The sequence below is a fragment of the Halyomorpha halys genome, unplaced genomic scaffold, assembly GCF_000696795.3.
Source record: "Halyomorpha halys isolate HHAL.00 unplaced genomic scaffold, Hhal_1.1 Scaffold1041.1, whole genome shotgun sequence".
Classification (NCBI taxonomy): domain Eukaryota; kingdom Metazoa; phylum Arthropoda; class Insecta; order Hemiptera; family Pentatomidae; genus Halyomorpha; species Halyomorpha halys.
This window is the reverse complement of record NW_027106832.1, coordinates 402391-429592: the sequence shown is the minus strand read 5'-3', so window position 1 is coordinate 429592 and position 27202 is coordinate 402391. Positions and strand designations below refer to the sequence as shown.

Genomic DNA, 27202 nt, shown 5'->3' with positions numbered 1-27202 from the left:
ATATATTTAATGATTATTTATATATTGTATTATGTTAGTTTCAATTATTCATTAATTAAATTTCCTTCTCCACCTTTCATTTTTTTTATTTCTTTATTTACATGAGCACTGTTTGATTTTTAATAACTTTTAATTCGTTATTTGTTTTGTATAGTTCTCACCTTTACAATATTACATTTTATTTTCTGTTAGAATATTGAATAAAATTATATTTTATTTGAGAAATGATCAAATTTGACTCAGTTGCTGCTCTGTTATTATAGTCATAAGTTCATTCAGAAGTTGACCTAATCAGTAAACAATGTTTAAATGATTTAAAAGCGTTTTCGGAAGAAAGGGAACACATAAGATACAATTAATGACACTTATAATAATAAATATATATTAAGGTAATAGAAATAAACAGACAACCTCCTGAAGTGGGAACCGTTAATTGAGTAAAAATCTGGCGGTCGATCGTGATTATAACCAAATCACCTCCTTATACAACCGTAGTAACAGTAGTTACTTATAAAGTACTGCTCTTCTGATCCTTTTCATTTTCCTAGTGTATATGAGAACATTAAAGTTTCGAACTATCACTGAGCCTAGTTGATTATTACTATTGACTGATCCTCAAAAATATGTATCTTTAATAGCCAAGAAAATGTTATCAGTATATGTATACGTATATATTTTTTATATTCGGTCAAGTTAGAAACCCATCAACCAAGTGTTTCAAACTTTTACATTATAAATAATTGTAAATAACATTATAAATAAAATTTAAACAACGTTTCCTGTATTTTTTTTCTTTATTTTTTAACCTATTTACCAACTACTAAATGTTCGATCAAGATTGGTATACACCATTCCCAACCAAAAAAAAAATTTTTTTCCCCCTCTATATCGAACTCTACTAAGATATCGAATTAATCTTTTACCATTTATACCCATAAAAGAGGAGTCATTTAATAGATAATTCGAAAATAATTGTTTTCTGTTCCGTCCCTATAGTTCTCAACCAGTGAATTTTCAGATTTTGAAATAATGTTTCGAAAACACACAAAAAAGAACGTTCAAACAAGGCATCTACAACATTAAAAAAAATTCTTACATCTCTGTTTATTAATTTATAAGAATCCCTTTCTGCTAAAGTGTCCAATAAATATAGCGCAAGGATAAACTTTCATGGCTACTTGAATCGAGTTTTCCTTATATACTGCCATGTGTTGATTAGGTTACGGACACAACCAGATTAGAAGAAAAAATAAAACTTACCAGTAGTCAGTGGTAGCCTTCGATGGTAATAAGTTACAAATTTATATGGAAGATAACGATTTCTAAGACAGGTCATGTTAAAATGTTTGTTGAACTGACTCGTTGACCCCTGCATCTTGGATAACCCGAACTAAGTTTAGCCTGACAGAATGCCAACTCGTAGCGAAGCTTACATTATCATCAGCTGTAGAGGTCCTCCCGCCGCCAACAGCTGATGAAGGAGGCGACAAGGAGCTCTTTGCTAAATATAGCCGCCTCTTGTTAACGCGGCTGGAGTGCCGCTGCTCCTCCAGTCTTTAATTACCATAAATGATGCCCTCTTTCCCTCCAGAGACTGGAAAGGGGATGGGACTCATCAATCAGGCCTATTTATACTCAGGTCGGCGCGAGCTACCTTCATACTGTCTTAACTTCTAGTCCTCATGTCATTTGTTTACTCTTAAACCTCAAACATATAAATTGTATGAACCCATAATTATAGTTGCGGCCGACAGCATAATTAGTCGTGTAATTTATGAACATGGTTTAGTTCTTATTTTGCTTTACATTAAATTAATAAGTATTTCATTCCTTTACATATTCTGGACTCACAATTAGTTCATAATAAATGATAGCTTTTCATTTTTTAAAACTATTAACTAGTTTTTATGTTATATTCTCGTAAAACTTAAAATATTCACTCGAATCCAACTATGTCCAACTCCGTTCCATATAAGCTAATTACCAAAAAATAACTGAAATGTGTTACCATTTCTTTACCTTTTTACCTTCCGGAAGTATTTACCACCACCTTCATTTGCAGTTTTGTGCATTACAGTTCTTTATTCATTGCAAATAAACTGTTATTCGAAAATAGATCATGAAAGGGCCTCATGCAACTTAATTCCTGTGATAATGTTAGCAAAAAACAATTTTTCCAGAACAGGATAATGATTTTTGAAATAACCAATTATATGAAGCAACTAGCTGATCCGGCAATGCTTAGCTATTGCTATATTTGAGGATGTATATAGAATCATTGAACACAATTCAAATTATTGTGTTTAGTTAAAATTAAACATATTAAAATACTTTATTTGGTTAACATAAATTGAACCAATACATGCTATCAGGAGTGAAACAGAAATTTTTATTAAGAAATATCCTGTTTTTCTGTTTCATAATTTGGGTATTTCGTTATATTTAAACCTTGCAATTTAGTTGATTTTTTATTTTTATTTCAGACAATTTGATTACCTTTCATATTGTCATATTTGTACTGATTTATACTTCAACAATGGTACTATAATGAAACAATTCGGAACGACCTATGAAAGTGGGTTAAAAGATTTTTTAGGAGTGAAACAAAGTTGATATTAGTTTTTCTGGGTTTCTCTTAAATACTTAAATAGGAATTTTCGAAAAAAATCAGAAAATAAATTTAATTAGTCCACAATTGTCGCCCTACATAGGCTTTCAATTTGTTTTAAAAAAAACTTCAATACTGCTCGACTAATTTACACCAAACGGCACTAACTGGGTCTAATCTAACAAATTAGACGTTTTTATTTTACTAAACAAAGTGATTTGATGTATAATTAAAAAATTATAAATTAATTTTGTTCATAACTTTTTTTTATACTCAACAATTCAGGGATTTCATTATATTTAAACCTTCCCATTGCAACAGGGGACATTTTGAAAAAACTGCTCTTAAATCGGTCCATAAATTCAGGAGTTTATTGTTGACAAAGATTCGACCATTCCTTTTTTGGTCGATATATATACATATTATATATGTTATTTCTGTAACATATCTCCATTTAACATAGCTGTTTCCTTGTAACATGTTTAACTAAAGATGATGAATACTCCTATTATACTAAACAAAATATATAATTTACTCACCTACTATTTAATCAGGTCAATGTCGAAAGGATACGAACATTTCTATTTCTAATAAAAATGTTAACAGGATTTGATTTCTTTTACACTAATTTGTTGAAAATATTTGTTTATGTCATTTCGTTAGTTACATTAGTCACAACTGTAGACATCAAAATGTTACTATTTTTTTATTTTTGAAAAATATGGGGTTTATTATATTTCGCTATTGAGGAGTATAAACAGTAGGCATCAAATTGTCAATAATAAAAGTGATATTAATATATCTGTAATAACAATTTTGCTGTTAACATTCGGCTTTAAACGCACCTCAATTCTTATATTACGTCTTATATTATAAACTATTTTCCCCCAAAAATACTGGACTTTTACAATGTAACAAAGGTTAGGATCTGTATATCCGTTCCGTAAGCCCTACGCCATGGTTTTAGGGGTTTCAGAAATGTCCATTCCTCCCCTCCTCCCCATTTTATCGCCTTCAACGGCACCCTCTGGATAAGATGTGCTGGAATTCGGTATGTGCAGTTTTTTTTTTTTGAAGGAAAAATAGAAAATAATTCTTTTATTTGTTGAATGAATGTGTCCATAAACTAGTGAAAATAATATACGGATGATGCTGCAAAAACGCGATGAAAGGATATACAAAGAAATATCCAACCAAGATACTACATGAAGAATAGTGTGGTCCTTATGAATCCCTTTAAAATTCTAAACTCTGTCATCCATAACGAGTTTTTTTTTGTTTTTTTTTACTTTATTAAGTTTATTCACAACTGTAAAAGTATTTTTACAACCAGCGAATGAGATGTAGAGAGAGAGAGAGAAAAAAAAAGAAAAAAAAAGTCATGAAGGCATGAAGGTTAAGGTCATCCAATGATGCCTCTCCATTAAAATTGAAATTTAAAAATCAATTTAAGAGGTCCCTATTCCAGCTCCTTCGTAAACGTCGTCTCCCATAACGGGGTTACAATTTTATTTGTATTCAATATATGCAAAGTAGTAACAAATAAAATAAAACTACTCTATTTTACAGTTTATTGTACTTTGGAGGCGTTAATTTCGCGAATCCTCAGTATTTTAACTAGACAACTAAACGATTCAGTAGGCAATGTTTCCTTTTTAGCCGTGATAACAAACAATAATAACAAAACCGAAAGGACATCCACATGTGCTATATATACATAACATTTTGATCTACCGCGAGCGGCGGAAGTTGCCAACAACTGTCAAAATAGCCGTAGACATATGTGTTTAGACGGATCTGTTGTTTATGAAAACAACAAAGTGTTGGTCTCTTTGAGGGGGCGCGGTTCGAATGCGGTCGCGGGGCGTTTGTTTTATCAAGTTGGCTGTGACCTATCTCAACAGCTGATTATCCCTCTCTGCTCTCCTACAGCTGTTGTTATTTTCTTGTACACCACGTTCTACCTCATTTTTTTGTTTGTCATTTATTTTACTTCATCCTTCACAATGATTATAATTAACTGTTCTAAACATTAATCAAATTTTGAAACTAATACAGAAGCATTCGAAAGGAATCCTTGTTCAAACTTATTACCAGGTGATTTCTCAAGTATTTCAGAGGGTGTTTAAACATTTGTTCACAAAGGTAAAACATTTAAAAATTATTTCTGTCTGTTTTTGGAGCCGAGAGGATTCGAGTAAACAGAAAGATGTTGAGAGGATAGGCCTATATGCTCCGTTCCTTGGATTTATAGAGCAGCGGCACCCAACGGGTGCCCAATGCGAATACCACTTTCTCAAAACATTAAAAAAAACACTGAGGATAATTGTAGTTGAATGAAGGAAACTGGGACTTTTAATGATTTTTTTTAGCTCGAAAAGGATGAATTGTTTTTAACCCAACATGGTTACCGCAAGTTATAAGGGATCCAAGAAAGGAGCCGTTGCTACCGTAGTTTGGAAGGTGATGTAGAGGCTTGGTCTAATATAAAAAGGAACGAAGTAACTAAAAGAATATAAATAAGACTGAATAGAATAATAAAGTATAACAAGTGCAGTAATGAATTATAGATAGATTTATTTTTTATTTTCAATTCTACATTTTATATGTACATAAATATGAATGTCTTTTAAGATTTATTTTTTTAATTTTCGCTCACATGTCGTTATAGTAATTTGCTATTATTTAATGTTTATTCGTTATTATAAATTTTTCCATGACTTGGCTATTATTTAATATTATTATTTGGGAGCGGCTTAACTCAGCGGTAAGGCACTCGGCACTCGAACCCGGGTTTGAATCTAACTATAGCAGATAATTATTTTCTGTTACACTGTAGCCATGAGTCAACCCTGTGGGTTCTGAAGCTCTCCTGGGTTCAGCCAGCCTCATAAGGTGGGGAAAAACATCTGTCGTCCAAAGCATGAATCTGACCAAATCACCTCCTTGAACAACCATTGGTCTAGTTACAGTTCTTCCTAAAAAGTACTGCACCCCTCTTCAAGGGTTGTATTTATCATTAAATCAGTTTTATAATTATAATTTGTAGAAAATAAGCTGTAGAGCTTTGAAATTTTTTTGTTATCATTATCTTTTTTATCCTTTATTATTTTTTCCAGTATATATAATTTGATTGTACACTTAGAGCTCTAATACTCTCTAGATTGTGGTGGTATGAGTCAATAAATAAAGTAATTAATCAAATTATTCATTACTGTACTTATTATTAATTACTATTCTCTTGTTTTAGTTTACTTGATTTCTTTTTATATATTTGTTAAAATGACTCTCCATGTGTATATTACATTATTATAGTCTTATTATATTTTACGATGCTAGTATCATGTTTTCATTTAGTCCTGATTAAGTTCTACTGCTAACTATATTCTCTATCTTACAATTTAGTGATGTTATTTACTATCGTTATAACTGTAAGTGATTTTCATATGTAACAGTTCCATTTCCTTTTAAAAAAAAAATTAAAAGTATAAAACTAATTCATTTGTTTTAAAATTATTTAGAAAGAATTGTTCTAATTGTTTTTTGCATTGAAACGTTTATTATGAATAATTCTTTTGTTAAATTCTGATGTTTTAAATACATTTAGTTTTTTTGAAAATTAATTGTTTGTTCAATTAATACAATTCTAACTGGCGAAACAATTAAGTTTAGTGAAATCTTTAGATAGTCATTATCACAGGATTATGTAAATTTTCAACCGTGTAATCCAGTGAGGCAAATCATAATTTCTTATTAAAACAAGAAACTAACATTTTGCTTATAGACTAAAAACTTATTTTGGTGCTTTGTGAACATAAACTTTGTATGTTTATTACAATCTATATAACGTATCGATATTTATACGTTATATATTGATAATATAAAATTATTAAATGTGTTGAGGTTGAAGTGTGCATGTAGAAAAAAAACACACGTATAGCAGAGTTTGTTTATTCATCATCAATTAAAAAACAAAATAAATAAGCCAGGAATAATAAAGACCGGTGCCTCCATGCTATAATAACCAACCAGAAAAAAACCCTTTAATTAAAGCGACTGATTATATTCTACATTCAATAAAAACACAGGAAACATTCAATACTGGCGACAGAAATTCCGTTTAGATAAAGTGAACAAAACATTAAACAATATGGCGCATCATTTTGAAATAGTTTTAAGTATTTTCTCAGTGTAACTAGGACATATATCTTTCTCTGAGGTAAAATAATAATTATGTCATATTCCATTTTACTTGAGAGCAGTTTGAACCGATATTTCTCTCCGACTAAATGTAGGTACGATTTTTGTATAAACTGCCTGTATATAACTATATGCCGATTTTTGAGTGATGTTTTGGATAAATGTGATTTTAAAAATTATTGTATTAAATTATCTTGTTCGTATGTTGTTTTATGATATCTGGTACATAATCAATTTTTGTACATATTCTATGAATAAACTAAGTATGAATATAATTTTAATTTTTGAAGCACGCCTTTGTGTCTAAAACGCTCAATGCTTTATTTGATTAGTTGATCTTTTAAAAACCGCTATAAGTAATAATTATAAATTATGAAAATCACCAAATTAACTAGAAAATGATACTATCGGAATTAAAATGGTATACTAACACCTCTTGTTAGGTACAATTTTATCCTCGCCTGTGTTGGAAAGAAATAAAATGCTTTTATTCCAAATATTAGTTTATTGAACAAATTAGTCTTGATTGATGTTATAAGGCCTGCTTTAACGACCACTTTTGACGATCGGAAGCATGCAGAGGTTTCCAGTTCCGAAACCTAGAATCAAACCGAGCCCCTCTTCTTGTTTCAAATACATTGAATATAGAGTGCTGTGTATTGATAATGAATCTTAAGAATAGCAGTAACCGACTCGGAGGTACAAAGCGTTGGTTCTCCTCGGACCATTAGTGGCGGCTCAAATGTTGAAGCGACCTCCACTCGAGATAAGTATTGCAGGTACCAAGTACCTTATTGAACAAACAACAGATGCGCGGGGAACTCGGGTTGGCCTTTGACAGCATCACGATTTGCCATAAAGGGAAGCAGATGTTTAGGTTGAATTCTAGTTTCCGCCTCCAAAACTTTATCAGCCAATGGCTGGAAGGAGGGTTGTGGAAATAATTCCATCGAAGAGAAAAACGAAAGCAGAGCATTCTGGGGAAAGAGTTGGCAGAGTACAGTCCAGGGAAGTAGTTAAGGACTTCCAAAGCCGTTGACCAGCTCTAGCGAAGCGAGGCCGATGAGGAGGAACTGTCAAAGCCCACCTGAACCCAGTATGCTGAAGCCTTCATCACAAATCAAATAAGTGATAGTCCTAAACTGTACTTTTGAATAGCTAATAAAATAGATATTAGAATCAAAAGGATAACAATGGTAGTTAGTATTCTCAAACCAATATCATATTAATTGAACTTAAGTTATATTCAACATGGTTTGAGTCATAAGCAATCTTTAATAACATATACCTTATTTGTAAATAACTGTAAATATAATCTACTGTTATCTTGCCGTTATAGTTAATATTTGAAACATTCTGCATGCAACTAGATTACCATAGCTCAGTTAATTGGTGTAAACGAAACCTTTGGGAAAGATATTTAATAATTAGTTACGTACAATTACATCAAGCATACCATAACAGGAGGGTCTGTTGTATGTATTCCTTGGTTTCCCATAAGGAACTGATAAAGATATATAATAGAAATAGAAATAGAGATGCATATATACATAATAAATGCTGCGTCTGGACCCCCCAACCGCCTTAGATGAGGGGTTAGCTGGAAACATAGCAAGTGTTTACTGATTGAGAGTTGGTCGATATCGAGTAGTTATTTCGGCGGATGATATTCCAACGATCGGTTCAAGAGCTTATTCAAAAAATGTTGTAGCTAATGTTTCTTCAAAGTTTTAAAAGAAAATAAAAAAAAAATCTCTGACTATATTGACATATTTTCAGTTCTGGTCCATAAGAGCCTTGGTTAATGATTTAAGACAAATTCATTGATAGCACTAATCAAGATATGTCAGAAAGAAATACTTTGTGCTGATAAAGCACTTAATTAAATTTAGAAAGAGGCCCTTCAATTAGTGAGCAATATTTTCATGAATATCGGCTTATTGATGATTCAAGTGGCTGATGCTCTCTTACGACTCATGAATAAGGAGGTGAGGTATTAAAGCGAGGTAAATGAACTGTGAATAATGGAATAGAAGTTGGAACTGGCCTAATGGCGGACCTGACAAGGAGGTAGGAGGCGGGCCAAGACCTGTTCGCCCATTAGCTGTCCATGTTCCAATCAGTCCGGGTTCGATTACTGTACAGGAACATTCTGTATCTCAACCCTAGTGTCGCTCATGGTTAGCGCTTCTTGGGATCGTGTCTTCGCAGCTTTAGGGAAAAGCATTATGATGCCAGTTCTTGAAAAATCGATTATCTGAAACAAAGATATTTCGATTAATTTTCTTTAAATATTATTTTTTTTAAGGAATCAAAAATTTTAATATATGCTACATATGAAAGAGATGTAATGAGGGAAGTAGATTAAGGAAATGATTTTAAATAGAGCCCGTTGGCCTATATGCATTTTATTGGAAAATGTTTTTAGTGTAATTGTGACATTTAGATTTAATTTTTAAAAGTCGCCTCAAAACCATCAAATGCTTATATGGCCACTTATCATATAACTAATAAAATATAAATGTATGAATTATTTTAGAATTTATATATTACCTCTCTGATAGGAGGGCGAAGGTCCAACGATGATGAAGATATACACCGCATATATCCCGGTTGAGATTGATTGAATTGATACATTGAGGGGTCGTTCGCTTTTAGCCTTATTGGCGGCTCTTCTAAAAACAGCCAAGTATGATAAATCCCCTTTTTATTTAAATGGTCGAAATAGCAGTCATTCAAATGTTCTTTCAAGTTCGAAGAATATTAAACAGTGTTTTACTGAATTTAGTCTTGTATTTGTAAAAAAAGGATATTTCCGAAAGAGTAATATGTTATTGCGGATCAGTCAAAAATACAACTATATCGAGGCGACGTTTCGCAAATTTATTGTTTGGAATGAAAAAAACAAAACAGTTTTTTTGAAGCAAATAATATCTTCTACTAATTATTAAAAAGAGTATAATGTAAGTTTAATAATTGTGACAATTAAAATATTACTTACAATCGTCTATTACAGTTTATTCAACATTGCTGTGATATAACTCAAGGTTTGCTTCCGAGCTGAATAGGGGTGAAATAGAGGAAGGTAAATGTTTGGGGGAAGGGTTTGTTTTAGTTTTTTCATCAAATGACTTTTTTTCCTTGCAGGTTGTCAGTACGTTATTTCTGTTTTTTATTTTATATATATATTTATATTTAGTGTTGTCAATTATTTCTTGTGCATTTATTACGTTGGAGTAACATGAATTTAAATTGTTTACGTACTTTTGTTTTAAAAACTGTGTAACTAATAAAGTTGCCTAACCTCGCCTCAATAGTCCTTCAAATTGTCCTTCTACACTTGACATAAGGTTTATGTGAATTAACAGAACTTCGTGTATACGGAATTCCCTTGCCCCATTTCTGTTTTTCTAAATTGTTTCTAAAAGTTATTTAATGAAAGAATTACTCATGGGTTTTTCTATGCTGAGTGGGCCAAGTTTGGGCGAGCCCACATCGTCATTTGTCTATTTAGGTCCTAGAAATATAAAAGTAGATAAACAAGTTATAGTGCAAGAGCTGGAAAGAAAAAAAAGGCAGTTATTTCACCCCAATTTTTTATTACATTATTGAAAACTATGTATATTTACTAGTCAAAACTGATGAGTCTGCCAAGTGTAGGTAGGGGGAATAAAAAAATGGCGGTTGTTTCAAAACCTTAATTTTTCATTCGCAGTTCTATATATTAAAACTACTAACAACACTAGAAAATATAAAAACAACAATTTTAAAGAAGAATAAATTTGCTGATGTATTAGCCCCAATAGAACTATTTGCGTCCAATATTTCTCGAGATATAGCCTTTTAAAAATGTATTGAAAAATCAGTAATTAGTTAATTTATTTTGAGAAATCTATATCTCAGAAAGTATGTGACGTATAGATTTCTATTAGCACTCAAATTAAAGCTAGTTTAACGCACTATAATGTAGTTTCGTAAGAATAGTAGCTTTCATAATATTTCCATTATATCAAATTATTTAGATTTAGAGTTGTTCGGAAATAAGTTTGACTTATGAAAAACTTTATTTCAAAAACCATAGGACGTACAGATGTCTGTCAGCACTGAAATTAAAGGAGTAGTAGTTTTTATGATATTTGACAAAATAAATTCACAAACTTTTAATTTCTAGTAGTTCGTAAAAAATGTTTTATGTTTGAAAAAATATATCTCTAGACCCATAAGACGCACATATGTCTGCCAGCACTCAAAATAAAGGAAATTTAACTTACTACAAAGTAGTTTATGACACTTATCTTTGTAAGGATGGTAGTTTTTATGATATTCACATATGAACATAAATTTGGAACATGAAAATTTGTCTGAACAACAATAAATCAATTTATTTTAGTAAATATCATGAAAACTACTACTCCTAAAAAAATAAACGTCATAAACTACCTTATAGCCCATTAAACTAGCTTCAATTAAACATTTTTATGATATGTTGCTTTTTAGAAAAGCTATATCTCGAGAACTATTGGACGTAAATAGCTCTTTTAGGGCTAATATTTCAGCAAATTTACTCTTCTTTACAAATTGTTCTTTTAGATTTTCTAGTGTTGTTGGTAGTTTTAAAATATAGAGATCCTAACGAAAAATGGATGTTTTTTAAGGTTTTGAAATAGCCGCCATTTTTTATCGCCTCTACCTATACTTGGCAGATTCGTGAATTTTTACTAGTAATTATACATATTTTTCATTAAAGTAATAAACAATTGGCGTGAAATAACTGCATTTTTTCTCCTCTTGGGCTGTTGTACTGTTAGTTTTCAGTTCTTGCTTCAACCATTTTAAGTTGAGAATGTCTGACGTTACGCCAGTTTATTTTGTTTATACTATCTGGTCCATTTATCTTAGTGCAAGATTTGAAGATTGTCTAATACGGTGCACTTATTCTTATTTGATTGGGTTGAAAATAAATTTTGATAAAGTATACTTGGAGCTGTCCGCAGCTTAGATGGTTAGTCCTAGGTTATCATTGTGAGATCTGCGGTGGCACCGGTTCGAATCCGGTCTGGGGCAATGACTTTTTTCATTTAATGGCGGTCCCACAAAATGAAAAACTTGCCCCCCCCACCATGGTTAAAATAAGTTGGTCATCTGTAGATAACTAAGCAAACATCACCTTCGTTGTGGATTGCCTTAAAAAGTATATTTATTATTAGTTCATAAAAATGGTAGGTGGTTTAGTAACATTTTAACTAGAAACCTGATTTTCTGATTTGTGTTGTAAAACAATCGAAAAATGTGTAGTAAAGAAGACAATGTTTAAAATTGTGTACAGTACACTCAAACCAGCAAAAATCAACTGTATTGCATTACTGATTTATTATATTCATTGTTTGAGAGTGGTTTATTTTATTATTAACAAAAAATTCAAATGATCCACTTTTTCTCTTAACTATTTATTTTAAAAAACGTATCGCCCCTCATGCCATTCTCAAGGAAACAACCAATAAAATTTATTTTCATATAATTATTACATTATTTTCTCACACAATACTAATGTTTTTGAATATACCCTAATCATTGACGTTATAATTCCTTAAATTGTCTCTTTTGCAGGCTAATTACCCATTTCATATCTTTAAAAACAAAAATAAATATTAAAATAATATCATAACAGTTCCAAACACAATTTTTAAAATTATTATTCACTTACAAACTTTATTATTCTAATACAAAAACTATTTCACAAAAATTGTCTTTCCTTGACTTCATTAACAATATTAACAACAAACGTACCTTCAACTGGTTAGAACTCTGTTATCACTTTATCACTAAGCTTAATTTATTTACAATTTAATTAATGTTCTTTTTTATGTTTGATTAAAAATAAACTCGCTAAATTCTTACAACTAACGAGTCAAATTGAAAACTTAAATAAGAAATAGCTCCTACCACTACAAAGCCTGACGGAATAATAGAGGATTGTAGCCGGAGAGGGGACCCAATTTAAAACCAGCAAGAATGAAAGTTTTTTATTTATTTTTTTTATAACAATGAGCTTATTCTACAGATTTTTTTAATAGTTATTCCAGACCATTGATTAATTCTATTGCAAGCATATTCATCACTTGTCTTTTTTTGTCAGGGTTGAATTCAACTCTTCACGTATTAAACAATGCTTACACCATATTTTTTTCATATTCTATAAATTTAATAAGGAATAAAACAAATAAATATAAATAAATATAAAAAACATAGGTTTAAGTGCATAAAATGATAAATAAAATTCCATCTTAACTAAGGTTCAAGCATTAAATTTTATGCTATTAAGATTAAAATCGTCTAATTTCGGTTAAAATGTGAAAAATACGCAATTTTATTCATTACAAATCTTTTCTTTTTTTTTATTTATCGTAATTTACAACTGTAAAAAAAAAAAAAAATACAATAAGTAAATATGAAATGAAAAATAGTTTATTATTCTGGGAGTAGGTTGCTTTAGAACAATTACAAATGAAATTTTAATTTTATAATAAAATTTATTGTCCATAAAACAATGTGGCTACACTTAATTATAACTTATAGAGAAAAAAATAGTATATTAAAAAAAATAACTGACTAAGTAAAAACATAACAATAAGTTAATTACAAAATATCTGTACTATTACAATAATGGGTCAGATTGGTGAAGTAAAAGGCAGTAAAATATAAAGGATTTAAACGAGGAAAGGGTTGGTACATAACGTATGTTACAGGGAATGGAAAAAACGATATGTGGAATGTTTGAAACACTTGAAAATTTTGGGCGGAAACAAACATTAATTAATACTTTAAACATTAATTTAAATTAATTAATTTAGAAGGTCCAGTGGCCACCTTCTTTTCAGACGCATTGGTGGATTGTTAGGGATGAGAGATTAAGAACTAATGGGTTAGGATGGGTAAGTAACGGTCTAAACTTCCAACACATTACAAAAGACTGATCTACATGACAATAATAAGGCCCATCTAGACATACGGAGTTGAGTTTTGGGGCTTCACTAAACCTTCGAATTCCTCTTGCATCCAATCCTTACAATCCAAAATCCTTCGTAAAATCCTCAATGCTACTAATAAAACCATCCATAAAGACCTAAATGTTCCTTATGTAACCGATATAGCCCGAAACCGATATCATTCCTTCCATTATGAACACTCTAACCATCCAAACCCACTAGTTTCTAACCTTGCTTCCTCATCTATTCCTGGTAATCCTCCTAGGCGCCTGAAAAAAAGATGGCCTCGTTATATTGTAAAATGTTTTTAGAGTTCTACTACTGGGTAGTTTCTCTACATGCTGTATCATATCATTATGATCAAATTTCCTTGATGTATTTTTTTTATACAGTTGTAAAAGTCAATAAATAAATTTTAAAAAAATAATCCAAAACGTGTAATTTATTAATCCAAATATCGTAAGTGGGGTATATAATAGATTTTAATCTATGTTACACAATGGAATAAAATGTCCAATAAGATGGAAATCTCTACTTAAAATTTTTGTAGATTGCCATTAATATCGGGCCAAACTAGAACTACTGGCTGAGATAGAAATAATTGAGATACCTTGAACCATTTAACTAACTATAGATTGATAGTTTCTTTATATTATTTGTCCGTTTTCTCAGGAAACTTTTTAAATTTTTATTGAAACAATGATTTTTAGTCAAATTAAAAAAAAAAAAATGCAATTTCATGGAAAAAAAAATCTCAAAATCTACAAATTTGTGCCGTAACCCCCAAAACGTGCAGGTAAATCTAGTATCATCCAAATTTTTGTTGAGGTTTTGCTGAATTTGTGGCCGGAGAATTCGTGTGAATATCGAAATAGTTATTTTTGCTTTCAAGTTCTTTATAACATCAAGTTTTTGATAGTAATCTTAAGAACTAATACTATTTAAATATGAACTGATGATAAACGAATCAGGTGACCACAGTGGCTAACAAAATGAACCCACCCATACTCTCTTAAATTTAGTCCTGTAGTAGCAAACACAATGGCTATTATACTTGGGAAACCAAGATTCAGATGATTCAACTAAAGCTGGATGCAGCAAACTTGGAAACAGGAGCTCAAGACAGGTGGTCATAGAGAACGCGGTCAAAGATCTACGAGGTCTGTAGAGCAAATCGAAAAAAAAAACATTTTTTGAAGAAATAGCCTTTTTTACACTTTACCATTAAAGGTATCTACTATATAACCACTATAATGCTACTTTGTTGAATATCGATTAACCATATCTTAATTATTTGCGTTAGCAATTAACCGTACTTATGATTCGGAAAAAGAAATATTGAGGCAGACTTTTCACTCTCGGCTATTTACCAGAAATAGGCCCCTCTAGTCGTTTCGGCTGTTATTCTCCTGAACTTCAAATGATAAGATTTTGGCTTTCATGTCGTCATGAATTTGAGAAAAAATATAACTGCAATAAGGAAATCATTTCAAACAACCAGAAAACAAAGACTGATTATTTAATTTTCAAACCTTATAAGCTGCAACATGATATTGTACAATGTATGTAATTCGAAAAAAAATTTCGATGAACTGTTGTTTTCACATACCCGTACTACTCTGGTTCCAATGTACACATTTATAATCTATATTAATGAAAATGTTCGTTTGTAACTTAAGCAAGATCTCCGAAAGTTCTGAACCAATTTACACGTATTTTTGTTTTTAATATTTGGTTTTGTCCTGGGAAGGTTCTTAGCTCCTGAAATCCTGGATTTATCCAGTAGAAAAAAATATATACATAATTAAGCTTTATCGTCGTATAACTTATATGTAAACAGTTGTTCATATATTATGTATGAGACTATATCATCAAATAATGAAGTTATTGTAATAAAAATGATCAAATTACTTTTTAAAAAAAACCTAAATCGGATAAGTATTAACTACGATTTCGTTAAATTTTAAGCTGTTATTTGAATAGGGAAATGAATTATGTATTATATTATACATTTTCAAATCTAGCATTGCCGGGTCAGATAGTTATATATCTATCATCAACAAAAATCTTTTTAATAACTTTTTAAAGATATTTAAGCTTAAAATTTATCATTAGGTCACTGACCTTTGATAATAGATCTTACCTCGAAGACTAGAAATACGTTAGTAAAGCTATTTTTCCATCCAAAGACTATATTTAAATTGTTATCCGTATAATCTAAAATAAGCTCAAAAAACAACTCTCAGAATGATGTCATTTCTAATATTTTTTTTATAAAATAGGGTTTTAATCATAATTAATGTTTTTTAATCGAGCCTTAATTTTTGTCGACTCAGATTTATTATAATTGTGGATGATTGTAATTAGACAAAAGATGGTTGAGAGGACTAATGAAGACCAGAACGACCTGGAGTACTAGCTATGAGATAAATGTAGAGGCGAGAGGGTCGCTATAAGTTAGCTCCGCTGTGGACTCTCTAGTTGGGAAAATCAATAGAGCGGGGTCCGGGCTACAGCGCCCCCCCGCCCGCCAAATTCAAATCTCCATCGGTTCCAATCTTCGTTCCGGGCTGGAACTGGAAGGCCTCATTGGACATTCACATAACGGCCCCGTCAGTAACAGGTGGATGGATTGAATTATTTATGCCCATACCTACTCTTGCAATATCGGGAATGTCCCGTTGAATCCCACGGTCCCATGATGACCTTCCCACATTGTCTGTCATCTTTCCTCATTTTTGCCGTATTGATATTCTACTGTTACCCTTCTTCTATCTATATCATCTTCAATAAATTGCAATATCCTTCTTTAAGGTTTAAGAAAATACAGTTTTGTATAGCCAAAATTATTTATTGTTGCTTCATTTTGTGTAATAATCCTGAATATCGTTGAGGTATAATGGACTGGTTCGAACGCATTCCTATTACATCACTGATAGGCTAATATGGTTTAAATATGTTCTTCGAAAAAAAATTTCGCACATTATGCTCTCAGAAAACACACCATATGTCTATTTTCGTTTTTGAGAACTTTTAGTTTCACATTAATTTTTCTAAATTAAAACCACAGTATTTCGGCCATTTATCTGGCAATGCTAAAAAAAAATATATCTAAGTTTAATTCTAAAATAAAACTACAATGTTAGACAATGCATACAAAACAATAGATAACAAATTATTAGTGCTACCAAAATCGACGAAGTGATAGGTAATTAGTGATATGTAAAATCTCCATCCAAAATATTTTGGAACTTTTTCTTTATATTTATTTTGGGTACGTATTGGGTTCCTACAGTTCAAGGTCAACGATTTGTCGTTAAAAACTATAGTCTATGGGATGAGTTGTTGAAATATAGCTGTAGCCACGAAATTAGTTTTTCGCATAGGCAAGCTAAAGTAGTTGATAAAACATATACCAAACCATGTCTACACATTTCTCTAACTTGGAGCTTTCTCATCCTTACAATCCACCTCGAAGGTTGAAATGGCACTGGCCTCGAGACTTATTGTGACATAAATTTGACAATTGGAGTTCTGGCAATCTCGTGTACAGAGTGTTTACAGCTTTAGTGCACTTACTCAGCCTCCACTGGCTCATTACCCGTTAAACAGTGAGAGATCGCTGGGATCTGGAAGAGTCCTGCTCATGCATGAGATATAGAGCGGAATGTAAATATTTTACATAATAGAGTGTGGAGATGTATATTTATTTTTATTTTCTTTATTATTCCATTTAGTTTGATGTTTTTGTTTTTAGCTACATTATTTAATTCTTATCTAATTACGAATATATTTGTTTCTGTGTTTCTTATTATTGTTGTATATATATTGGCGAGCGTAGCTCAGTGGCATTAACTCCAAGGATCTGGTTTCGAACCCGGCTTTACCAGATAATTATTTTCTTTATTTAATTATTAACCGTGAGGCATTCCTTCGAGGTCTACTCAGCCTAATATAGTGGGTTCGCTATATTTTTTTTAAAATCTGGCGTTCAAGCGTGATTCTGACCAAATCACCTCCGTATACAACCATTAGTCTAGTAACAGTATTTCCTTACGAAGTACTGCACCCTCTAACCTTTCATTGGTTGTAGCGGTACCATGTATATATTTTTAATATGTATGTATATTGATAATTTTTTTCTTGACTGTTATAGAGATATATTTTCGTGGGTCTTGAGGGTCAGTCACTAATATTGACACCCACAAAAAAAAAAAAATCATTAATACCTCCAAAGTTGCTAACACCCTAGATTGTGGTAGATTTTTATATGTATCAATAAATAATAATAAAAAATAAATAAAAACTTTGAGCTAAATCTGTCTAGCCATTATCCAAATGTAGGTGTGGCAAGAAAAATAATTTTACGTATGCATAACAGAAGAATTTAAGTAAATCTTATAAATAAAATATGGAGCTTTTGATCGTCCTTCCATTTAATTTAATTTATAAGGTTAAATCCAAGTGAAAATTTTCAATTTTGAGAACACATTTTTAAATTCCTACTTCTGTGCAAAGTTTCCTTACCTATCTTAGTGATGAAGCAGAACGAATAATTAATAAAAAATATAATTATGACAGTAAAACAGTACTAATAGTTTTTTTAATAAATGAAAATTGGTAAAAAACAAATTTAAATATAATAAAAATAGTAGTTACAACTAAAATGTTATGGTTGAAGGTAATTAGACTACATAGCACATGTACAAGGAACGTACTGTTTTTTTTTTTTTTTTTTACAAAACATTACATTTCTGTACATTTTATTGTTTTAATGTGGCAATGTAGGTATAGACTGAACGTCAAAATTATTGTAAAATGTCCATATTAAAATGTAAGGTTTAAATTTTAATTTTCCGTTTCATTAATTTGTCGATATTGATTTCGTTGTCACCCTCCAAATAAATATAGACCACTGGGCTGACTGGGGCTAAAATAGATTGGTAACCGTTGGATCTTCTGCTTCTCATATAGATTCATATATTTTGCTCTCTCCCAAGGTCTTATTTATTATTGTTTTATTATATCGGATATGAATTGATAATAGCCACCCAAAAATTTAAGTTATTTGTAATTTAGACTCTTTAAGCTAATATGTCGTTCGCAGAAGGTAACGCAAATGTATATTAAAAGGGGAGAGAGAGATTAATAAAAAACACCCATTAACCAACAAAAGAAAAAAATGTTTAATTTTATTTTCTCTGTAATCTTGTGTAAAGCATTAAATGAAACAAAAAAAAAATTAAATTAAATGAAACGTCGGCATAAAATAAATAAATATTGTTTTGTTTATTTATGTTGTTATTTGATGACCATACCGCCCGACAAACTTAAAAAAATTAGTTGTAAAAGTTGTGGTGTATTATGTAATTTCTTTCTCTCTTTTTTTTTTTCTTTTTTTAAAGAACCTAATAATCATAAATATTATCTTGTATTCAACCATCAACAGGTCCTGTATATAATAACTAAAAAAAAAAATTATTTTGACGTTGAAAACATCTCTGTCTCAGTTTCACTGATAGTGAGTGATATATTATATATATATTTATTTTGTAGTGCATCTCTATCTATGCCTCAGAAAATGTGCCATTGACAGCAGTAGTGATAGTAACAAGATAATTTGTATAGGTGTAAAAAATGGCGTATAAAAGGTTACCTAAGGTAATTAAGTAATATTTATGTATAAAGAGAACACAAACTTATGAATAAAAAACAATTAAACAAATTAAACAAAGTTTGTTCGCACAAATTAAAAAAAAAAAATTGATACATGCATTCAGATATTTAATAAACAAATATCCGTTCTTAACGAACTCCCCTCGGAAACAAAACACAAATCCGCCGGACCTATAACTGTCCTTTGTTAAGAGGTTTTACTGTACCGTAGCACAATTTTTTGTATTACCTATCTTTAAATTAAATATTATTTTTATTATTAATTAAAGGAGCTTTAATGATATCTTTTTCCCCCTATTTTAACCAGGTTGATAAATGAAATTTTGTATTCGTCATATTTATGTTTAATGTTAATTATGTTTTTATAATGCTTTAATCGATCGTTTTCTTGCAGGTAAGGAGATTTTGCTGTAGCTGCAGGTTAATGTCATCTTCAGGTGAACTAATTTTCTTTTCAAACTAATCCTGAACTAACATGAAAAGACATCTAGTTTATATCAATATCATTGACGTGGCTGTAAGATAAGTGCTAGGATCTCTTGGAGTCCTACTTTGCCTTCCACAACCTGGGCGCAATGTTGACCACAAGAGTTTCCATAGTTGACTATAAATATTGTATAGTATATAGGTGTAAATGCGTGTTAAGGTGGATTATTTTCTTTTATTTGCGTCATGTATAATTATTATGCTATTATTCAATTAGTTTTATTATTACGTTGTTTTACCTACTTTTATATATCTTTTTAATCACCTTTCTACTTAATTTATCGTATATTTTTTCTTTTCATTATTTTGTGTTGTAAATATAGTAGGAATTGATCGATTGATAGCCGCCAATATTATTATAATTCATAAGTAAAAAAAAAAAAGAAAGAAGTTTAACAAAGCAGTTGTCTCATTTGACCTTTTCAGCGGTCTTGGTCGAGGGTCAAAATTTATTTCATGGCGGCTCCGAGAAATGGATCTTGACATATCCACTCTGGGGATGTACTGGTTTTCATTGGAGGACTTGAGCCATTAAAATATACATATATTTTATTTTATGAAAATCAAAATATATTCCCTTATGTATTATTATGGTTCTTTTTTATCTTTATCTGCCCAATCTTCTAAACAGACATTTTCACACGAATTATATTTAACAGCCGAATTGTGTACTTTGGCGCTGCATGGTTTCATATCGATTTTATCAAAGTTCTATCAACTACTATCTCTAAAGCATGCACAAACGTATTTCTCTTGGTAAACCTATATTTCGAAAAGCGCCGTTCTGATTTTGACCGAATTTGAAGGAAAGTTGGGAATAAGTGAAAATGACGCAGTACTAATTTTTTCAAATAACATTATCCACTTTCGTATGTATTTCCCTTGAATTTATGTTTTTTTAATATTGCATTTTGACTTGATAAAAAATGTCAGGAACATTGGTGCTTAAATCGTGTCGAGTAATAATTTCAGCTTATTCCATCCAATGCATTCACTTAGTCACGCGCAAACGCATTATCCTTAGAAGACCAAGATTTTGAAAACGGCTCATCTGATAATAGTTCAAAGTTGTAGGGAGTTGGGGATTGGCGTCAGCATGATCTGCTATATTTTTTCAAATTTCAATAGCTACTTCTGCTTCTACATCTAAAAAAAGTAAATTTTCAGTTTTAAATCCATATTTGTAAAGTTAATCTCAAAAACCACTGTTTAATTTAGGTATTCCCCGGAGTAAAAATTGGGGGATATTACCCAAATTAATTAGCTGGTAAGCTGGTTTAAATAAAGAAATACTTGTAATTTGCTGGTAATGATGTAGTGGACTGTATTTATAATAAATTGATATAATATGCTTTTAAATGAAATAACCTCTATTCTCTTTAAAGTTTTCTGAAACAATTTGTTGAACAAAGTGATTACAATATATGTTAGTTGGTTAGTTATAAATTTGGTTTTATTACATTAATTGATAAAAGTATTACAGTTTACTTGATTGATATTCTTGAGGTTTGAAGGTTGGTTCTGGTGTGAAAGTGAAGATGAAAAAAGGGTTCCCTCTTGGTTCTTTCTCCTCATCCTCCTGCCACCACCGCTGCCTCTCTCGCCTGAGTGTAAGGTTTTACTCCCTCATCATCATTATGAGAAGAGACCTTGAAGAGTTCTGTCCTCTTCTTCTCCTGTCCAGGTCAAGATGGCTACTCTCGATAGGTTCTTACCCCTATTTTATTGGGATCAAGATGGCTGCCCAGGGTTCTTACTGCATATCTTTGCCACTAGATGGCATCATGAATTTCTATTCAGAAGTTAGGGGGCGCCTTACTTAAACTACCACTATTTTTGGATTTTAAATTTTATCGAAATCAGGAGCCTCTGAAACATAGAAAACAGCAATAAAATATTTTTTTTCAGCTGGATCTCTCATATCTGCGGGTCATAGAGTAAAAAAAAAATTGTTTAGGAAAACAATGACATTTGCAGCTGTTTTATCAGTGGCTGAAAAGTAATATTATATTTGGGTTTTGAAATGAAACGGAGAGGCCTGAGGGCGGTCTCATTCCATGGAATCGCCACGGCGAGCGATACGTTTTGTTCCGGGGGACAGTTGGAGGTGGAGTTGCGGCTAAGTGACCATTCTAATTGACCGATCTGTAGCCAACTTACTCTCTCCCTCGTTAATTCATATGCCGAGGTCTGGAAATTTTACCGTCCTTTCGGATAAGCTTATCAAATTTATTAACTACTCATCTCAACATACAAGTTCGCTGAGTCCTAGTGACTTGGAGAACAAACTGATCCTTGGAATAAGGTAGGAGATTCTAACTGAAGTTGTCTCCAATATTTCGGAGTGAATCCATTTTTTGTGTTCATTCCTGTTATTATATTTCAAAATGTTTTAGTTTGGTATGAAATACAGCAAGTTTGTATCTCTAATGACTTAACGGAATATTATCACCATGTAAATAAGTCATTTGTCATTGGTTTGAAGCTTGGGCCGTTTGTCCAGTACGTGTTGTAACAATTAGAGTCTTGGAAAAAAATTCTTTTTTGGTATTTAGTTGAAACAGGAGCATTTTCGGTGGTACAGATATAGGAAGACATTCAGGTTTAAGTATTAAAGTTCAACGGTAATTAGAAAAAAATGAAATTGATGAGATAATAAAAGCGAGGTCTAACGTGGAAAATGTAGGTTATTATTCAATTTCGAAATCGCTTGGCTAGCGCCTTCTGTCCAAAAATTAAAAGTTTTTTTTTTAATATTTATTTATTGCTATTTGCAACTGTACATTATAATACATTTAGTAAATCTGATCTAAGTTAAATTGGAGTGTTACAGGCGTGTAGAGAAACTATCCATTGGTAGCACTCTTTACTCTTTGGTAGCACATTTTACATTAGCTGGTCTCGTGGCCATCTTCTTTTCAGGCGCCTCGGAGGATTGTCAGGAATGGAAGAGGATGCAAGATTAGAAACTAGGGGGTTTGAGTGGTTAGAGAGTTTATAATGGAAGGAGTGATATCTGGTTCGGGCTAGATCGGTTACATAGGGAACATTAAGGTCATTATGTATGATTTTATTTGTGAAAAAGTAAGGAGCATTGAGGATTTTACGAAGGATTTTGGATTGTAAGGATTGAATACGAGAGGAATTCGAAGGTTTAGTGGAGCCCCAAAGCTCAACTCCATATGTCCAGATTGGCCTTATGACATGACTGTAGATCAGTCTTTTGTAATGTGTTGGAAGTTTAGACCGTTTGTCTAGTAAGTGCTGTAATAGTCGAAATCGACGTGCAGTTTCCTGTCTTTCAGTCTAGTGTGAGGATTCCAGGTTAATCGCTTGTCCAAATATAATCCAAGGTAGCGGATCTGTTCGACAGGGGTAAGAGTAACATCATTAAATGAAACTGTAGGGCAGTCAGTAGGTTTACGACGAAGGGTAAAGGTGATTTCATAGGAATACTTAAAATTTAGAATTAAAAAAACTATTATCTTTCCCACTGTTCTTTACGGATGCGGAACGTGGCCTTCTACACTAAGGGAACAACAGCGCCTTAAGATTTTTAAAAGTATTACGTAAAATATTCGGACCGAAAAAGGGTGAGTAAACCTGGGAATTCAGGAGGCTGCACAATACTGAACTGAGGGAACTGCATCCGGTAAATATAATTCAGGTTATAGCATTGCGGCCTATAAGATGTGCGTGTGAGGTTGTAGAACTTGGCAACAAACAGATCCCTAAACACTGAAGCGATGTGTAAACGTCCCAGGGGTAGACCGAAACATAGATGGGAAGAGATTGCGTTAAGACTGATTATATAGATTTGGGTTTGGAGGGGCGTTATGGACAGATGTATATTGAGAACGATTAGTGGTGTCGGCAGGGAACCTTCGGATTCCCTAAGCCTGGATTATTTTGAATTCCTTTGTTTTTTAGTTCCATTGATCTCAAAAAAAATTTATAGGAAAAAATTATTTAATATTCTACTGGCTATTTCTTTTTCTTTGTACAATTTGTATTTGCACATTTTTATTGTGTTTTCCCAACCTGAAAGGACTGAAATACAATCTAGGTAATTAGGATTAAGGCGAGAGGGAGAGAACTGAATACATAATCGAGGTTCGTGATCGTTAGTTAGAGTTTAAGCTTTAAGATCAAGATCAGATGAGCTGGGTCTTATAACCGTTATTTTTATATTACTGGAGTTATTTATATCTCTCTTTACAGTAATGGAACCGAACTAATAGAAAGTAAAGAATATTGTTTTATATATACATATTTTTTTTTAATAATTTATTTTAAATTTAAAATATAATTACTTTTCTTGGCTGTGTTAAGATCTGACAACATTCAGCCTTTCCGCTGACACATGACATGCAGAGGATTACGTTGGTTCAGTAGTACCTCTTGTCACCAATAAAAATCTCTTGCCTCCTGGCACAATCCCACAATGCAGAAAGATTTTTTATTTAAAATTTAAATTTTCTTCAACTTCCTACAAAAATGAGTCCCAAAACGAGTACAATTCTTTATCTTATAGCACAATTAAAAATAAAGATCATAATGTTAATTTCATGTTTTAGACACATATTTGTTTGAAGTTCATGTAGAATTCATTATCTTAGACAATTTAAATTTTGACTTAAAGTAAGATGCAGTACTGTTGGACTGTTTCACTATTCAAGTATACGTTTTGTAGGTATTGGAGAGTAGGTTAGGTCTTCTGAAAAACCTTTATCATCCTAGTATCGTGGTCCAGCTATCCAGCTAAAAAACTATAAATGCTAATTTATTAACTAGTTTTTAAATCATTAAATTTAAGCGTAAATCCAGTAATTGAAAAAAGTAAGATTAAAAGAATCATTTAGTTTAATCACTTTATAATTAACATATAGTAAGAGTATTTTTGCGTTGCGGTGTATAAGATGGGTGTGTAAGGTTGTAGGGCTTAGTAACGAGCGGATCCCTAATATGTTAATAAACACTGAACCGACGGGTAGTCGACACTCGCAGAGGGGTAGACCGAAACATAGATGGGAGGATTGCGGTAAAACTGATTTAGTAAAATTGGGTTTGGAAAGGCATCACTATAAAGATGTGTGTAGAGAGCGATTGGTAGTATCGGCATCGAACCTCGTTGGGTTCGTTAGGCCTTTATTATTATTATTATCATTATTACTAAATATAACAATGATACTTTATTTAGCAATGTTCTTTTTCTCTTGTAAATGCACTTTGTACTGTTGTTAGTTTCTTTGTTATTTTTTTGCTCTTAGATAAGGAGACGCTGAGGTGTATGTTAATTACCCTAAAGGAGGAGAGGAGGCGCGGAACAACCGAGGCTGTCATAAAGGTAGAGGAAAAGAAGGGGAGTTGTAATGCGAGATATAAAGAAAGATAAAGTCAACAGGAAATTAGCTTCATTTCCTTTCCTATCTACCTTCCATAGAGGTAGTTAGTTATATTTGCTCTGGTTTCTCGCCATTGTTGTTGGGGGTGAGGGGTCGTTAATTTGTCATCTAGTCACTGCCATGCAGATAATGTCAGTTATGCCGAAGTGTTGTCGGGTTTAGAATATCGTGTTGTAGTGCATTTGTGAATTTTTGTTCGAAATTGATAGGCACAGTATACAAAACACTATAAACTAAAAAAATATGTATTTTATTTATAATATAAAATACTGGTAACATTATTATTTCGTATTCTTTACATTGTGCGATCTTATCAGCTTAGCGATTGGCTTCAGCACAGGCATTACGGTGTAACTTTTATTGGTAATAATACATTGGTGGCTATCCACTTTTTAAAAACGTGTGTGATTTTCAGAAACAGTATCTATTGTATTAATAACTATTAATTATACCTATAAATAGAGTAGGCCAGTACAATAAATGGCTAACATACAGATGTTTAGCGGTGATAATAAATTTAAAATTATATATATATGAATTAATAATAAACAATAATCTGGGTTTAATATTTAAATTTCTCAAAGAGATTTTAAAAAAACCATAAACAAGTCTTACGAAATAAATTATACCGCTAATGAATTTACAATTTGTGTCTTACATTATACTTACATCGAAGTAATCTTTAGAAAAATATAATCAATTATTTAGAATCGATAATTATTTTGAATCCCTTTTAGCCAGTTTTAACAATTTTTCTAGTCTTTATATTAGTATTTTTGCAACTAGGTACTGTCAAGAAAGATAAGGAACATAATTGATAATAGATGATTGCTTAAATAACAGAGAACAAAAAAAAAATGTAATAAATTTAAGTAACGTACATTGAGTAGATAACCCTATTTGCTTATGTCGAAATGACGTCATACAAATACAGTAATTGCAGCTTTCTTTTTTGTATAGTAAAAAAATAATTCAATTTTAATCCGTAGTTTGAGACTAAATAACGATTTAAAAAAAAGGTAGGATTATCATTATCAAATAACTGGTATAAAACACTTCAAAAAAACCCTAAAATACCGGATTCTCCAATGCCGTTCCAGCTGGACAAGTCTTCTGTGGGTCCAAAGTAGCCAACGAATTAATAACCTAATTCCCAAAAATTTCAACCTCTGTTTATTAAAAAATAAGTGTTTTTTCATTTAAGATAATAAGTTTAGTCCTAGCCCATCGACATGCTAAGCTTTTAAACTTCTTCCACCGTCAGTTTTCCAAGGGGTTGTAGTCTTCTCTATATTTATTAGTCTATTTATTCACAGGTAAAAATAAGACAATTCTTGAGTTAAATATATTTTTTCTCTTATATTTTAATGGTTTTCTCTACAGTTCATATCAATTCGATGAAAACCGTTTTCAGGAATGACGAAAACAGCCTCCCTATTGTGATACTATAGTAGCAAGATCCAACCCCACACAATATCATTCCCCCGCAGGTTGTTTTGAAGGGGGGAGCTCTTTGGCAATGGTGTGGAAGAGGAGAAAATTATTCGTTGGCAAATGAGCAATTACGAAGATTGAAAAGAGATACAAGTTATTACAGGGTTTAATTTATGAATTACAAACTTCCCAACAAAGGAGAGTCTGTTATCGCTTTCAGTTACAAGCTTGTTCTCTTTAAAGTTTAACATTGATTGTACACATATTAAGCGAAAATCTTAAACAGTTTCAAACCCTCGGGGATGGGACTGCTCTTGCCAAAACATAGTTTGTAACTTATATTTTATATATATTAGTAAGTGCTGTAATAGTCGAAATCGACGTGCAGTTTCCTGTCTTTCAGTCTT

General features: G+C 31.6%; 1 protein-coding gene across 2 annotated transcripts in view; it reads left to right on the top strand.

Annotated features, from left to right (window-relative positions):
• LOC106688033 (uncharacterized) overlaps positions 1-27202 on the top strand; it is a 153350-nt gene that overhangs the window by 47116 nt on the left and 79032 nt on the right. The window lies entirely within an intron of this gene.